General features: G+C 46.5%; 1 protein-coding gene across 2 annotated transcripts in view; it reads left to right on the top strand.

Moving 5' to 3' along the window:
• The first annotated feature begins 5,335 nt into the window (after nt 1-5,335).
• Nucleotides 5,336-17,743, top strand: part of RASGEF1C (RasGEF domain family member 1C) — a 72,084-nt gene continuing 59,676 nt past the window's right edge. The window contains exons 1-2 of one of the 2 annotated variants that reach the window (XM_064724793.1): nt 5,452-5,569; nt 7,496-7,637. The gene's annotated coding sequence lies outside the window, so the exon portion shown is untranslated. Of the gene's footprint in view, nt 5,570-7,495; nt 7,638-17,743 lie in introns of both variants that reach the window. The other variant, XM_064724794.1, reaches the window with a different exon arrangement.

The following is a 17,743-nucleotide window of genomic DNA, read 5'->3' on the forward strand; positions in this document are numbered from 1 at the left end:
TTCAGTCACCACCAGGTGCTGCCGACTTTGCCCCTGGGGGCAGGGGGACTGTGCCCAGGGATGATAACTGCTCTGGTGGCTGTGGACAGCCACACTGCCCTGTGGCTGCTGATGGGCCTCACCTGGGAAAAATTATCACAGCAATAACAAAAGGGCACAGCTAATTACCAAAATGGAGAGAGGAATGTCTCAGAGAAACCACACAGTTCGCTGGGTGTGCCCTCATTTTATGGTGAATCCCTCAGCAGAAACATCATCAATCTGCCACCAGAGGTACCTTTCTAATTAAAGTGGCAGCAGCCCACATGCATTTTTCAATGTCCAGTGCTCCTTCTACATTTGCAGTGCTGGTTTTGATCTAGGAGCTCCTCATGTGATTTGGTTAAAGGCTGCCTTGGAGTTTGCTCCTTATCCCCCCAGCCATCACAGCAGCAGAGACCAGGGATGCTGTGACAGGGACCTGCTGGAGCCAAACTGCTGATGAGTTTTGGGCACTTCTGTCTTATTGGAATTAATTCCCCCGTTGAGTCAATAAAATCTGGATGCTGAAGTTAGCACAGAGTGCAACACTGAGCCATGTGAGTGGGAACCAAGAAGGCTTCTCAGCTGAAGAAACCATGCTGGTGACTGTCAGAGGACCCATTTTTCCTTTCACAAAAAAGCATGCAATGAATCAGCTGCTGATGAAGAAAATACACCTCTTTGCCACCTCTTTTCTTTTTATCTGAGAGTCACATCTGCATGGCAAATGATGATGAGCGAGAACCCCACCCTTCCTTCAGAGCCCTGCACTTCCATCTGCCAGCAGAGGAGATGTGGCTCAGCTGTATGAGAGGCAGCAGTGATGAAGATGTAGAACATCTTGAAGACCAGAGACTTCTCTCTGGATTTTTCCATGGTGTTTTGTAGGTTCTACCACCATCCTCCCTCACCTGCGATGTGACAGGGAGCAATGCTATCACAGCTGGGTGAAACTGCACCTTTTTGTGCCAGTACCAAAAAGTCCTTTTGTAGGAAGGCAGAAATTAGGAGAGATTGGGAGACCAACTCAAAAATATTCCAGGATTTTTGTGTTTTGTGTTGTTTCTTCACTCTCCCAGGTGTCTCATTAAAAATGAATTAAAATGAGACAATTAGCTGCTACAGAGAATTTACTGCTGCATCAAAGTACTTTGGAGTAGTCACTAAATAAGAGCCAAGTAATTGGTACCTATCTCTACTGCCTGTCATAAAAACAATGGATGTGGTGAGGGTCCTGGAGAGATGTGGTCTTCATTGAAGAAAGAAAATGAATGCTTAAAAATGCAAGTTATGAACAACATATAAAAATTAATATGATTAGCAATAGCTTGACTGGCTTTTTCTTTAATTTCTTTTTTTTTTTTTTTCTCTGCTTCCTTCCACAGAGTCTTGTTCTGGTTGGCTGCAGAATGGGTTCCCTGGTAAACAAATATGGAAAGGCAGAAATAATATTAGTTTCACAAAACCATGGTTGAAATGCCCTTGTGCTTCTTAAAAATGGAAGCAGGTCAGCTGGAACCCCCTCCTGACAGTGCCTGCAGGACAGCTGCAGCTTCTTCTGTCTGTCCTCTCTGACCTTGCTGCTTCTCTGGTTAGCTCCTGGGCAGAATTCAGGTCTTGGCTACCATCAGGACCAAAATTGGGGCCAAGATTTGCCATGTCAATGTACTGTGAGTGCAGCAGCAGTCCCTGTGTGTGTGGGCAGGTCCCCCTCTGGCACTGCATGTTTGATCCTGCAGCCTGGGCTGAGGGATCCTGCCAGCCCTCTGCTGAGAGCCAGGATTTACTGCTTTTGCACATCTTCACAATGCTCTGGCTGCTTCTGCCTCCCCAGCTCTCTGCTCTGCAGGATTTCACCCCAAAAAAAAGGAGGAAAGAAACAGAAAAAGCAATAAGGCAGGGGAGTGGCAGGAGAGAATTTTCTGATTAACTCGTTTTCACAAGCTCCATTTTTATTTGAGACTGTACCAATTCCAGTTTTCATAACAATGCATTTTTCCTTTGACAAGTGCTTATTTCATTTCATATAGTTGTCTAAATAGTTATCACACTGCTAATGTTTCCAGCCAGAAATTATTCCCCAGTGTGCCAGATCCAGACCTTCCAGTAATTTGTGTATGTAAATTTAGATTATTATTATTATTATGTTCACATGTAATACTACAGGTAACAAAATGAAAGAGCAGGTACAAATTATCTGCATAAAAATCTGCATAAAATATTCAGAGAGAGAAACCTAATTTTTCTTGTTTGTGGAAATGTCTGAACATGTGAGATCTATTAATCAATCTCACTAGCACCCATACAGCTCATATTTATTGTGTGAATCCTAACACCATCTTCCAGTAGTTCATAAAATATGATCACTGTGAGTAGCTGAGCAGAATTCAGAGCTGTATGATTATTTGGTTACTACTCTGGGTGTAAAATGTCTTTTTTTTTTTTTCTCATTTGACAGCCAGCTCAGCTATAGTGATCTGGGATTTAGCAGCTGATGGCTGTTCAGCACTGCAGGATGCTTAATGCAATTAGCAAAGTTAATAAAATGCTGGACAGGTGCCTTGTACTGGAGAAAAAGGCATTGTTCTTATTTGCTCAGCATCAAACAGTTGTGTTACCTTGTTCCTTTTAAGAAAGCATTTATTCTAAAAATGGGATGAAATAAAGAATGGAATCAATGATTGACTTGTTACTGGTTGAATTTTACAGTAAGTTTTCCTGTTTTCTGCTTCCATGAAAATACAAGCACAATGCTTTCTGGAAACAAGACCTACCTATTTGCAGAGGGGCACAGAAACAAAAAGTACACTGAAAAGGGCAAAGCCTGAAGAAGATTACCCTGGAATATCTGAGGGACAAGGTGGAGCCAGATCTGAACTATCTACCTTTAATAATGGGTGGAGGACAGGAAATATAAGAGAGGTCAGAGAGGAATAAGTCCACTGCTCCTCCTGTCTTTGACAGAGTTGATCCTTGGAAATCACACACTTATCAGCTTAACACCTGGAAAGGCAGCAGAGAAACTCAGTCAGTGAGAGAGCTGGAAAGTGTCTGTGGAGCTGGGGGGAGCAGAGAGCTCCTGCTGAGAGGTCAGCCATGAAGCATAAGAAAAGCAGGGATAAGGTAAGTGAGAGAGTTTGCTTCTACCTCCACTGGAGAGCTCCTCTGTTCAAGGGGAATGTTCTTCTGCATCTGCCCTTGAGGGAAAACTAAACCAGGTAGTTCCCTGTGAAGTAATTTCTGTGTTGGTTTTAAAGGAAGATTGGGAAGTCTAAATGAGAGCCTGTAATTATGATGGGCTGGTTTTTAAAATTAAAAAAAAAATAACATTTAAAGAAAAGAGCTTGAAAGAGAAATTGCAGAGTCAGTCTGTCAGATTGCTTGTCCTCTGTTTCAAGTCATGTTGTTCCAGGTTGTATTGCCTTTGTGCTTCCCTTGCTTCTTCTATATTTATATCCTCCTAAGAAAAGATTCTACTATAGCTGAAGGGAAAGTGGAAGAAAAGATAGTCTTATCTTCTTTGTCCCCATCTTGCCTCCTAAGCCATCCACTGCAGAGACATCTGCTCTCAGGGAGCACACACAGCTGCCTCTGACACCTTCCCCATGCCTTCACCTCTGGGACCAGCACTGAATCAAGAGCAAAAAGCAGACATTAAAAATAGTATCTGGAAGACCAGCATCACTTCTATCTCTGCGATTGTGTTGGATTCTCTGTCTCCTGAGCAGCCATAACCCCAGAGAGGCCCAGCTGAAGGCAAACCAAGGGTGCTCCATGTCCTGCCCAGCTTGATACCCTCTGTCTGTTTTGGTCCTTCACAAATCTGCAGAGCAGAGAAAACATGGAGCATTTTCCTGTTCCTGCTGAGGCAAAGGCAGAGCTCCTTATGAATTAATGCTGATGTAGCTCCAGACTCTGCATAGAGCCTGGAGCTTTTTTTTGGACTTATGGAAAGCCTTTACCCTTTCCATAAGTCCAAAATGGTTCTCTGTTCACAGGTGTCACCTAAGTACCACTGGTAAATGTGAAATGGGAGTGTGACTATCGTTGTGGGCTCAGGCTGAGAAGCTGTAATTACTTGAAAGAACTGTAATCCTTGCCTTCACTTATATTGATAAGAGCTGGGGGTTAAGACCCCGGACTGGGCAGGACAGAATTTCTTTTGGGGATGTGGGAGCTGAGTTCCAACCTGCACTTTGTGTTAACAAGCAGGACTGCCCATCCCCTCAGACACTGCCCAAGCTGACAGAAGTACAGATGTGTCAGCTCTCTGTGGCTCCCCTCTGCAGCCCTGGGCTAAAGAATTCCCTAATCCTGCTTATCTGAAGTGTTTACACACCTCGTAGTGTCCAGGTGTCAGCAGGAATGGCATGGCTGGGTTTCAGCTTTGAGTCATGGGGTGAAAGCAGTGTGGTCTGGGGCCTGTAGTGACTAGAAATCATTACCTTGTGTTGGCTGCTTGTCCTCTGCAAGATGAATTTGTGGGCTTGATCCATTTTCCTTACATAGATGCATAAAACACCCACACATCTGACTTGTATTAGCGTGTCCTTATTGGCAATTTCCCTGAAGACAAACCAAGCTGGGGAGAACTGGGGTGTTTGAACCATCTGCAGCTCACCTGGCCTGCTGAGAGCACAGGTACAGCAGGAGAGCTGCACAGGGGGTGCTGGTCCTGCTCAGCCAGCCAGGACATCCTCTGCTGCTGAGCTTCTGCTCAATAACAGGGTCCCTCCTTGCCCAGTGTGTGCAATAACCTTTCCATCCTACAACCACGGTGTTTCATCCTCCCCGGCTACGGGCAGCCAGTTAAGCCCATGCTCTCTGAGGACACACACTTTAAGAAATAAGTAAATAGCGTTGTCCCTCATCTTCACCTGCTGAGAGCCGAAATAATCGCAGGTGTCTGTGGGCAGGAGCGGGGCCAGGCCGTGCGGGGTCCCCAGGGCCGTGCCCGGGTGCGGAGCCGGCGGGGGGAGCGCACGGCAGCGGCGCGGGGGGATTCGATCAGCGCGCCTGCCAAAGCCAATTATCGGCGAGAGGACGACATAATTATATTAGGGAACATCTGTACTTCATTAAAAGCCCTCGCGGGGCGGATTCGCGCCCGGCCACGTTACACACAGGCGCTTCCAGCCGCTCCTCGCCCCCGTTCCGCGCACGGCTCCGGCAGCTGCGCCGCCCCGGGGCCGCGCCCGGCTCCGGTTCCAGCTCCAGCTCCGGCTGTGGCTCCGCGCCGCCCCCCGCCCCGGGCGGCTGCACCTGCCCCCGCGGCCGGGCCCCCCCGCTCCCATCCCATCCATCCCATCCCATCCCGGCGGGCAGGCAGGCAGGCGGCGCTCTGCGGCCGGGCTGTGCGGGGCTCCGGGGCGGCGCGCTCCGCTCTTCCTCCTCCTCCTCCTCATCCTCCTCCTCCGCGGCGGCGGCGGCGCCGGGCAGATGCGGCGGATCGCGGGGCGGCTGTGGCCCACAGCGGGCTCCCGTCCGCCCGCCGCCCCCATGGACGGCAGCGGGGGCAGCAGCAGCAGCAGCAGCCACGCGTAGCTCGGTGAGTGCCGCTCCCGTCCCCTCCGCCGCGCCCTGCCCGCACCGCGCTGCCGCAGCCGCCGCTCCTCGCTGCGCTGCTCCGGCTCCTTCTCTCCACCGAAAATCAGCCCCGGCCCGGTGCTCCTCACCTGCTGGCGGCGGGGCTGGTCTGAGGGGACCGGCTCTGGCACCTGCTCCCCGGCTTCCCCCGCTCCGGCTCCTCTCGCGGCTGCGGGAGCGCTGCTCCCTCCCGCCGGACGGGGCTTGGGGAGCGCTCCTCTCTCCTGCCTTCCTCTATCGGGAGTCCCGGGCTGGAGCTGCGCTTGGGCTCCCGAACATTTGTCTCCGGGAAGGACTTTACCGGTATCAATTTTAGAGTTATTTTGTTTCAGTGAATTTGATTTAAATTGACTCAGGGGCTGTGGGAAGCTGAGAGGATAATGTCAGTTTGAGGATTGTTTTCTTTGCCTTACATTTAAAGATCTCTCCCCCTGTATATTCCGTAATGATTTCTTTTTGCAAAATAATTTTGCTGTGCTTTATTAACTCCTGGAGTTTGACAGTCCTCCAAATCAGACAGGCTTGTTAGAGGCTGGAATAATCAGCTCCAATGCACAGACAGTGCCCTTGGTCGTAACAGGTGCAGCTTGCATATTCTTATGAACAATGAAATGGTTTCAGCATTCAGGTTTATTTGTATGCTCTGCATTTCTGTGACTCTGGAAGAATTGTCATGCTGTGTTATGTCAAAGATGCGCTCACGGCGTGAGCGTGTCCGCAGTACCCAATTAGCAGGACAGGGGAGCAGCTGCACAGACTCCTGTGCCTTTAATGCCCGCCGTGCTCCTGGGTGACATCGCACAGCCTCGGGCGTTCTGGTGGCTGTCTGAGGACCCACACTGGGCACTGCTCCCTCTGGCACAGCATTAAACACTGGGAGATGACAAGGAAAAAGCAGTGCAGAGGAGGAACCATTTATGCTTTGATTGTATCCTCTAGACTTGGTCTCTGCCCATGTGTTGAGTAGGGTGGCGATGGCACATTGTTGGAACCTTGGATCCAACATCATATGATGTTCCTGACACCTGAAATACTGACATTTGTATTCCACAGGAGAAATTTTCTGGGCATGTATTTTCCAGATAAAAAAGATAGTTATTGTTTTACTGGGCTCTTTATTTAAGGCAAACACCCAGAGTGGTACCACATTTGGAAATTGGCTTCATAGGAGTCACTAAGGAGTTAGAGCTGTAGATCAGGAGGAAATGAGACTGGAATATAATTATTGCTCTCAAGCCAGTGTGGCTGAAAAGGTGCATCCAGCAGTCCTTGCCCAGGTTCAGCTCTTGCTGTGGGACACCTGTGCTCTCTGCTGCAGCCAGTGGTGCCTGGTGCCTGGAGGTGTTTCTGCCCTTCTGAGCACTGGAAGATGCCCCTTGCTGCTGCTCTGTTTCCCAGGACTCTCTTAATCTCCCTGTTTTGTTAGGGATGGAGTAGGGGTGGGCTGCCTTTGAGGGATGGGGAGGATGGCTTGGTGCAGGAGTGAGGATGGGGAGTGCATTTCTTTGTTACACTCTGGCTCTTTGTGCACTTCAAGGAAGAAGTGGTAGAGCAAAGGAAGAGTCAAGGCTCTAGCCAGGGGAAAGTGCCTGCTAATGAAGTCCTGGGTGATGTTAATGGAGGCTCTGAACAAAGCAAAGGCACCAGAGATGTCTGAGAGGTCTGAGCTTATTGTGAGAGATGCCCTGCACTGCACAGGCTTGGAGCTTACCCCATCATAGGAGTAAGCTCCAAGCCTGTGCAGCGTAGGGCATCTCTCACAATAAGCAGGAAACTGGTGAAAAAAGTCATGGAAGTGTAGTCTGGGGCTTTCAGCCCTCTCCAGAGGTGGGGTCTGCCAGGTCATGCTGATAACTGCAACAGCAGTGAACTTTGTGTTGCTTTGTAGTGTCTGCAAACCTTGGGACAGCAAAGTGTCGTGCAAAGGAGGTGGAGAAGTATAACCAGGATTCCTTGTGATGTCTTAACTTCCCTTGGACTCCTTAGAGCCTCACCCAGCATTCTAATTCCATCCCTCACGGCAGGTGAAGGTAGGGATTTGTTCTGCCTCCTTTGAGTCAGGGCATTTTGTGTGGTTCTAATTCAGCCAAACAAGGAAGATAAACACCTTGTTAACCATTTGTAAGGTGTGACTAATACAGCTCCCTCTGGTTTATTAAGGTAAAAGTGCTGTCTACTGTTAGAATACAGCACACTTCTCAAAAAGCCTTTACTTAAGAAAATGGTTCTTTTATACCATCAAGTCAATTTCATCTGATGATATTCGCTTGAAAATATTTACAGCATTTTTAAATCAAATTTGAGGGCAGAAATCTTGAAAGATTCTTTTAAAATCCTTAGAAATAATTAACCCTTATTTAACTTCTTGGACAATTTATGCTGGTGAGAGAGTGATTTGTCCGTTTCACATGGCTGGCAAAAGGTGATGCTGCTGTGAGTAAGCTGGATGATGTTTATGGCTCTGCTACAGCAATGAAGCTCTGCATAGTGGCCCTCTGCTTGCCTGAGGCTTTTCTTGCTATACATGCTTGTCTAGCAGGGTTTGAAAATCATCTCTGGGAGCCAGCCCTGTGTTTGTGCTGCTCATGCTCGTCTGGCCAGGGCTGTGTCCAGGCTGCAGCTGGGAGTGCTCTGCTCCGCAGGAGTGTCTGCTCTGGAGCTCACTGATCCCAGCACTGCAGCTCCCTGCTCGCTCTGCCCAGCTCACCTGCACCACAGGAGCCCTGCCCTCTCTCCACACACCTGATCCATCATCAGGATGGTCAGGGTGGGGTTGGAGCAGGGGCAGAGACTCCTGGGCACTCTGGCCAGCTGATTTAGCAGACTGGTAGCCCCAAGCCATCAGCTAGCCCAGGAGTTTAGCAGGATGTAAATTGAGTTAGATGTCTCAGATAGTGAGGATGTGAGAGCGGCATGTGCTGAAAATGAACAAGGCTTTAAGGGGGTTCCATTCCTTTTGCTCAGTGTTGTTCCTTTCTGATACAGTTATGAGAAGATGCTTTCTAGGTGCTGCTGAAGGCATAAGGAATGTGTGAGGGCTGGGTGGCAGTGCCTGTCCTCTGAGGAAAGCCTCTTCTCTTACAGTACACAGTTAATAAATGCATGCATTCTTTTGCAACTATAAATTCCCAGTCAGAAGTTCAAATTTGTGTGGTGAATTTCTTAATTAATTTCATTTATTCTGTTTTCTGATTTCCTTGCTCAAGGACTGCTTGTGTGTGTAAGAATAGTAGGTCACATGCTCTGGGGTGCTTCTTTCAAATATCACCATGCTGGTTATTTTAGAAAGGTTTTGTCTAAGCAAATTCACTGTGGACACTTTTCCCACCTGCAGGTTTCCTGAGGGATGCAGAAGCTTAGCAGGTGTATACTGAAGGCTTTTCCTTTGCTGGCCAAATGTTTGCTCATGTCCTAAATATAACTTCTGGGAATTTGTGTTTGTTTTGGAGCTGGGGAGCACTTTTCTCTTTTACTCTCTTTATAGATTCAGAGAATTTAAGCATATGATTAACATTAAACATGTGAATATTCTCCACGGACTCATTTTTTGGATCAAAGGCAGAGTGCTCAGTCTGTTGAGAGGATGGAGCCCACAACCACTAAATGCAGGGAGCTGATCTGCTGCTATGCTTGTCTGAAAGGAATATATGATATGAGTGCTTTGGATTTATGTCTGTCTGTGCCCCAAATCCCTCTGCTGACTGCTGTCTTGATGTTGCTTATCTACAAAGTGCTTACAAGCATTAACAAACCTTTGTGGTGCTGCTGAGACGTTTTGTTATCCCCTTTTCCATGAGGGGATGCTGAGGGAGTTTGGTGATCTCCTGAGACCACTGCGGGTTCTGGACAAAGCTGGGAACGGAACGTGGGGCTGTGAATTCCCAGCCTGGAAGGGCAGCAGCACTGGGGCTCTCTGGCAGTGCTGGGTCCAGCATTGCCATCTCTCTCACTGCCAGAATGCTCCCCAGATTTCCATCCTGACACAGAAGCTTCTCGTGTCCTCTGCTGGATGAGGCTGCAGTGCAGAACACAGCCTGTCTGCAGAGTGAGCAGTGGCCTGTTAAGGGAAGGAATCTCAGAGTGAATTGTGTGTCCATGCTGGCTCTCAGCCTTGCTGGGTGCTGCAGGCAGAGCTGATGCGTCAAGACTCCTCTAATCTGAGCTTAGAGAAAAGGGAATTTTTCCATCTTCTCTAAGCACTGGGATTCTTGATTTCTTGCTGATTTAAAAATACTCATAGTGCCTGTACCAAGCAGGGAGCCTGAGTCCATGTGTATAAATATAGACACTCTAGGTGTGTGTGCCTGTGAGCTGGCAAATGAATCAGTTTCCAAATCTGAACTTGGCGTGGTGTCACTTTTGGCTCCGAGCCAGTTGTTTTTCATCTTCCTGGTTTTATTGTGTTTCACTTGCTTAAATTAGAAGAATTTCTTGAAAGGGAATGGGCAAACTTCAAACATGGAAGGACATGCTTTGCACTGGTCTCGCTGTGCTTGTGCAGAGGTGAGAGGCCAGAGCCTCCCTCCCTTGGCCCTGGTCCATGGGACCCTCCTGGACCCCTGCAGGATTCCAAGACACTGGGAAACTGTGGAACTGGGAAATAAGGCTTTGCTGTGACAAAAGCAAGGTTCTATGGTTACTGAATTTTTTCTTTAGGAAATGCAATTCATCAAAATCCAGCGTTCTGTAATATAGGGCTGGTGACAACTTTGCACCAATTCTCAAGTTTTCCACAAGACAGCCATCTGCTGTACCTGTGAGGGTACAGACAAGCCCTAATTGGGAATTTACTACCTTTATGTGTTGGGTAAATGAGCCATCCTGAGCTTTTCATGTATATAATGGCATCTTTTCTTCTTTCCTTTCATCCTCTGTAGGGAACCTGTGTTCTTCTGAACTAATGTTCCCTTCTATAAATGACCAATCAGCCTTCATCACTGCTTGTTAGATCAGAAACTTATTAGTTAATAGCAGTGCTGTTCTTCCTTTTAGTCCCTTCTACAGCTAAGCTCATGGCATTTGCAGACAGACTTGTTAGTCATTAATATTCTTTGTATTCTTCATCTTTGGCTTCAGAAGAGAAGGCCTTTCATCTTTTGCCTTGCTTTGTTTTTTAGAAGAAGCCCAGTTTGACTGGAGGAAAAAAGAAACCAAAAAAACATTTCTCTACTGCTTTCTTACAAGCTTCCAAGCAGTCTCCCCTGCTGACTTTGTACTTTTGCAGTAGACAAACATTGACTTTGTTTTCACAGAATATAGCAGATTTTTTTTTTCTAGTTTGCCTCAATAGCTTGACAGGACTGGATTAATTAGTCAATGATTGTGTCTTTTGCTGAAATTTTCATTCTTTATTCAATTTTAACATCAGGTTTATTATACCTGAAATCAAGTTGGTGTAGAGAGAACTTAAGCATGTGTCTAAATTTAGCAAAATTGTGAAGGGTTTCCCTGGTTTGGAGACTAAAAGATTACTGAGATTGATCTGTGGATTCTTGTTCTTTTCTTTGAAAGAAACCCAAACGCTGATACCCAGGAATGTGTTTCAAGTCTGTGCACTGGGGGTGACACATGCGTGGGCAGGGACGATAGAAAACTGTGTTTCTCAGATGGGGGAGGCTTTGTTAAGATCACTGAATTCTCACCACTTGCAAGTGGTCAAATCCTTTGCTAATCTGCAGTGCTAACTAAAATGAAAATACAGAGAACAGCATTTGTTGTCTGTGATCACATGAAATCTCACACCTCATTTCTGAAGAGCAGGATCAAAAGATAAAAAACTTGGTGGATGAGCTATGTGTTTTGTTCTTGAGGTTTGGTAAATGCTTTTTTGAGTGTGCCAGTAGTTCATATCCATTCTGCTCAGGTTTCCTCACTCCCAGCTCTGATGCCGTGCACATCACAGTGTGATCATTAAGTGTGATTACAGCATTTTTTGACCTATTTAAAAGTGTCTGGCTGTGAAATTCCAAAGATTCTAATTTAAGCTATAAACCAGATTATTAATGTGCCGCCGCTTACACATTTCATGGCTCATTTCCTGATTACAGCACTTTTGAACGTGGTGTAGGCTGTTCCAATACATGTGCATAAACATCCTACACCATGTTCAGCCTGGTCACCTGGCTCAGGGATCACGTTCCTCAGCTTAAAAACAAACAGAAGGGAAAGCCACAAGTGCAGGAAGTTGGGATGTTCCACATGGGTGCTGTTGAAAGGCCCTGATGCTTTCTGCAGGGCTGGAGCTCAGGACAGGGTGTAGGAATGGGATCATGCAGGGGTGTGGAATGGGCAAGGAATGTCTTCAGACAGTCCCTGCTGTGCCCTGTGGGCTGGAGAAGGTCCCTGGAAGCATCAGGGATCCATGGCTGTCCCTGGAGTGCTGCCTGGAGACTTCAGCTGCCCTGAAACTGGAACACAGACAAGATGCTGAGTGCAGTCAGTGATCTGCAGAGAGAAAAGATGACTCTGGAGATCTGCAATGTTTTCCATCACTTTGTTCAAATCTGTCAACTTGTTCATGGAACTGAAACTCTGCAGGGCCTCCTTATCTGGGTGCAGAAAGAGTTACATGGGTCACGTATGGTTCAGCCATTAGGATGAGCCAGCATAGAATAATTCACCAGGGTTACAGGGGAAACTGCAAGCAGTGGGTCCAATAGAGAAATTCAGGTAGGAAGATCAAGAGCAGGTGAAAGTGTTGTAGGAAATATCCTGTGAGGCACTTCCATGCAGCTGCATTGAGTCTTCTCCTGCTGAGGCCATAAAGGAAAGCTTGTCTTGCTGTGTTTTGTAGGATTAATTACGTGCTGAAAACTGCACCTGGAGATTTCTCTCTGAGCTGGGAACATGTGTAAAGCTAGGTGTGTGCCTGGCTGAGTTTGGTGCTTTGTTCCAGAAGGGCTGAACCTGGTGCTACGTGAGCTGCCAGATATGGATATCTCCTCTGTGGGAGATTAGCAGTGATTTTATACAAGTTTGGGGTGCAGGATGAAAGCAAGGTCTGGAGCAGGTGTGCTGCTCTGTATCAGGGGTGGGATTTGTGCTTCTGCTCCTGGCATGTGCACACACTAAACAGCATTTCAGTGTGTATTGATTCAGAACTTTATGAAGGCAGAGTTGCTGCCATTTGTTACTCAGTTGCTGGAGCTGACTTGGATCCTTTGGATCCTTCTGTCTTTCTCCCAACTGGAAGGTTGGTAGCAGGGCTGAGCCCTGGTGGAAGGTATCATTGCACAGTGTACACAGCTGGGAGAGCAGCAGCTTGTCGTTTGCAGTTGTCTTACTTCTTAATGTGGTGTAGTAAATTATAAATGTACACAAACACCTACGGAGTGTTTCATTCATGAGCTGCCAGACTGCAGTGTGCTTTTTGAAAGTGCTGGTTTGGGGGTTGTTTTTGTTTTGTGAGATAATTTCATTATCTGATACCAGGCATTTCCTAAAAGTAAATGGATCACATGAGGACTCTGTGTCCATTAGCAATTCTGCTAATAAAAATTTGGGTTTTTTTTTTTCATTCCATAAAAGACCTTCTGTACCACAGCCTTTTTATGCTTTATGGCAGTTATTAGCTGTTACCAGGTCATTTTAGGAAGGTCATTATTTGCTAATGGGCGTGCTGTGGGGCTTAGAAGCATATGCCACAACATCCTGTAGGTCAACAGAAGTATTTGAAAGTATAGATTGTTAGGAAAATGTGCAGGAGGATTGTATAAATAGGGATGGTTACAGGGATGGCATTTCTCACATGCCTCTCTTGTGGGCTGCAGCAGTGCTAACAGCGATCCCATCTGTGAATTAAAGCAAGGATCTTCTGAAGTGAAACCACAAATGACAGCAGAATTAGGATTAAAGGGCGGTCAGTACTGATGGCAAGCCCAACATAACATAGAAGCCAGGCTGAGGTTAGGAGAATGTGCCCATCTAATAAGCAGCTTAACTTGGTGTATTACTGTGAAATAGAAAGAACCATGGAATATGTGATGTGAATAGTAGGCTGGATTTCCCTGTCACTTTGTATTTATGTTCCTGGAGCTGCCCTGGGCTCGCCAGGGTAACTTCTGAATTGCACCCAAGGGAATGAGAGGGGAATTTCCACTGCTCAACACCTTTCTTTCTCATCTGGAAACTGTACTGTAATTTCTTTGGTTTAGCCCTAGATTTGAGGTTTTCATATCAGATGAAATGTGTGCTAAATATCTTATCACTAGCTTAATTGGTCCAAATGTTTTATTTTTCCAGTTCAGCTGCTAAGTGATACAGCTTGGTCCAACTTGGTTGAAGGAAAGGGGCATTGTTCCTTTCTCACTAATAGCAGTGGAATCGGGTCATTAAAGGCCAATTCCAGGAGAGATATTAGCAAATACTAAGGCTTGATCCACAGCTCTATGCAGTCAATAAATCAGCAACTGCTGTCTACACAATAGCAGGTCTAGCAGGGTTTGAGTGTCTTTGAGATGGAGAGCCCTCGTCTTGAGTATTGCTTAAGTTTCCTGAAATCAGTTAAATTGAGATAAAGCCAATGACTTCGTCATGTCTCTTGGAGCTGCTCAAAATTTATGTTCCTCACTGAGAATAGACTCTGCTCTGCTGTGGGTTGGAAAAAGTGGAAACTTTTTCCCTTGTACTGTAAATAGCCTGCTGAATATTTGTATTCTAAAGGTGTTCAACCAGCCACTGAAACTGTATTTCCAAATTGCCTTAAAACACTTCCTGATGGTTTCTTTGACAGGTTTTACCTTTTGTAGGCTTTTACATGTGTGAAGTTTCCTTTTAAGATTGTTGTGTCTCCCTTCCCTCCTGTCAGAATTCTTCTTTACAGCCACATCCCAGGGGTATGTTGAGGAAAGAGAAGCCTGATGGTACCAGGCTGTGTGTTTGGGTGTTCCAGCAAAGGAAACTGGAGGTTCTCTCCTGCACACCTTCCATCCTGGTGTTTTGACAAGCCCCATTTAAAAGCTCTCACAGCGAGTGATTTTTATGAGCACATGTGGAGGGGAATGTGCAAAGTGCTTGGGATGGCAGGGGCTGGGAGAAGCATGACAACTGCTTTGTGAAAGCTGATCTGTGTTGGGAGGAACAAATGGTGCATTGAGATGACAAATGGAGCAGCAGAGGTGCAGCTGGGCAGCTCCACAGCGGGGGCACCGCCAGGCAGCTCCCTGGAAGGAGTTTGTAGTCGATAGAAACAATTTCCTATTAGCTTTGAGCTTTCTGATGAATTAATGATATAATTCTCATTGATTTAATTAAATCAGATTCCAGGGGCTTGATTTGCAGAGTTTTCTGGTGGTAGTTTTATAACTAGGTGGGCAAATAAATGGCCTTGATTTTCTTGCTGGCTGGGTGGGGTGTCTGGTGGTAATTACTGCATTTATCAAAGTGTCCTTCCATGCTGGAGATGGGTTGGTTTCCACTTGTGATAGCTAGAAACAGGGACAGGGAGATTCTGGGACTCGTCCAGTGGCTGATGGGTGACGTGTCAGAGCTCAAGAGTGAAGTGCTGGCACCCTAAAATCCCGACTGGTCCCACGAGTTGTGCATGGCTCATCCTTGGGCCACACGGTGCCTTTGTCCTTCCTGGGGAGGGCAAACAAACCCCTGGCACAGACCTGGCACTGCCCCTGCCCAGGGCACTGCTGCTGGCACCCATTAAAGCTCCAGTGCTTCGGCACCGTCCCAGCTTGGCTTCTCACCTGGTGAGACAACTTGCAATGTCACATTGCTCTGATTGGTGTTGGTTTCTCTCACATGAGTTTGAATGTGTGTTGGCTTTTGTCAGGAGATCAGGAAGGAATTAAAGCTGCATTCTACTTAATTGTTCCTCAACTGTTCAATCGTGACAAAATTGCTCCACCTCAACTAATAAAATAACACTTAAGAAGACTTAATTATAGCAAATGCCTGAATTTTATTTTTATATATATATATTATTTCTACTAATTATTGTGTTGAGTAACAAGTTTAATAAGACCAGCTTGTAAGATGAATGACAATAAAAACGGGAAGAAGAGAATGCTTGGGTTTTTTCCTGGACAGGAACTGGTGGAATTTGTACCCATGGGTTAGACTTGCAAAGCCTCCAACCCTCCTCTCTTGGTATTTTTTTCCTAAAAACAAAGATGCTGTCAGCACAAGTCACCACGTCTTGGAGAGGGTCGTTTACCTTCCATAAATAATAATAAAGGCCTGTATAAATACTCCCCATATGCTGCTGCTGGATTGTTTTAGTGAAATATGTCAGTGTTTGTGATGTGTGCAGCCCCATGTTTGATGGCACCGCTTGAAAAATGAAAGACATTCCTGTGAGTTATTTGGGAGACAGTGACAAACATATTTGGGCAAGCAGGGTCCTGAAGGGAGTGTTTCCAGGGTTCTGAAGGGAGCATTTCCAGGCTCCCAGCAGAGGCAGAGTGTGTGACAAAGCATCCTCAGTTCTGGGGCAGTTTTAGCCCAAGTGCTGCTGGAAGGATGGATGGCTGTGGGGCTCTCCAGTTTGCTGGGATTTCCCAATGTGACCTGTGGGACCAAGTGCTTACAGGCACCAAGGAGATGGCCATGAAGATCTTTTCTGCATAACTTCCAGATATCTGAAAGCAGGGTGGTTGTTTTGGTTTTTGTTTTTTTTTTTTTCTTTGACAGTTTATGTGCTGTTGGGTCTCTACTATACCTTGGCCGTGTTTTACTGAGCTTCTTGGATAATCTGTGTGTTGCCAGGACATGCTGCAGAGCTCAGCAGACAGAGCAGAATCCAAGGCTGGGGTCAGCCTCTAGAGCAGTGTAGATTTCCACCTGACTGGAGCAGGTTGCAACCCTGTACATCTGGTGCCCCATTCTGCTGGGTGCAGATGTTTGCATTGGTGACCAGAGTTGTTTTTTTGAGCCAGAAGAGCAGGGGTGCTCAGGGACAAGCTGGGTTTGGATTTGGGCAGCCAAGGACAATGTTACCCCAGCCATCCCTCCTGCTGGAGCTGTTGTGCTCTGCCTTCCCCATCCAATACAAAGGGACAACTGATAGCAAAGAGCAAGCAAGAAGCAGCTTTTGCCTGCATCTTTTTATGATTTTATCTAGTCCCTGAGCCTTCACTGTATTATCTCCTTAAATCTCTGTGCCTGACACTTCTGTTTTAGCACAGTTGAATGTATTGCTGTCCTGGGCTGTAAAAGAAAGCGTGTGCTGCAAGCTTCCATTGGATTCCTGGGAGGCTTTGGAGTAAATCTCCCAACGTGCAGCTGCCTGCTTCAATTCCTCCTTTTCATGTAGCTCCTTTTTTAGCAGTGAACTATTGCAAGGATAAGTTGCTATATGCAAATTTGAGATTAAGCCTCTTGTGTTTCCAGCATTTTCTGTCTGGGTTGCCCAAAGAGCGGTTGCAGGTTCCCAGCTTTGGGCTCTGGCTGTGCCAATGCCCCAGCTGAGGGCTGGGGGTGCTGCTGCATTCGAGGCTCAGGTTCCTGGGACAGTGAGTGACAGCATTGATAAAACCCAGGCTGGGTGATTTGTACTGCAGGCAGCAGCAGCACAAGGTGGGGGCTCTTTTGGTTAATGAATATTGAACCTCTCCTGTCTAACAGCACGTTGTGTCGTGCTCTGCAAATGAGCATCTCTGCAAGAGGCTGAGCTGCAGGCAGGGGGGGCTGCTTGGGAATTCATTAATTCCTGTCTGGGTGAGGAGTCTGCTCCAAACAGGGCTCTGCTGGTCACCCAACAGTTGGTGCAGTGCAAGATGACTTTTTCTTTTTTCAGTTGTTCAGTTCTAATTATTTTCCTCTTAAAAATCTTTACTCAGAGTTGGACACTTTTCTCTGGATGCTTTTCTCTGGATGCTTCTCTCTAGCTGCCCACATTGCATTTTCTACATGACAATGTCCTCAAAGAATTGATGTTATAAATTTGTGCACTCGGCAGTCCCCAAATTCAGCTCTGTTTGTGGCAGGAGTTCCAAAGGGCAAATGCATCTCAGAAGCATTGTGACTGTTGCATGAAATGGTAATTGTAATGCATGGAAGATCAGCTGCTGATTTATTTTTATTAGTGCAGATGAAAATTACTATGATGGTTCAAGTAGGGCGTAAAATGATATCTTTCATCTCATTCCAGTAGGAATATTAACTTCACGTTTTGTATTTCTTTTCT

Source organism: Zonotrichia leucophrys, chromosome 13 (assembly GCF_028769735.1).
Source record: "Zonotrichia leucophrys gambelii isolate GWCS_2022_RI chromosome 13, RI_Zleu_2.0, whole genome shotgun sequence".
Classification (NCBI taxonomy): domain Eukaryota; kingdom Metazoa; phylum Chordata; class Aves; order Passeriformes; family Passerellidae; genus Zonotrichia; species Zonotrichia leucophrys.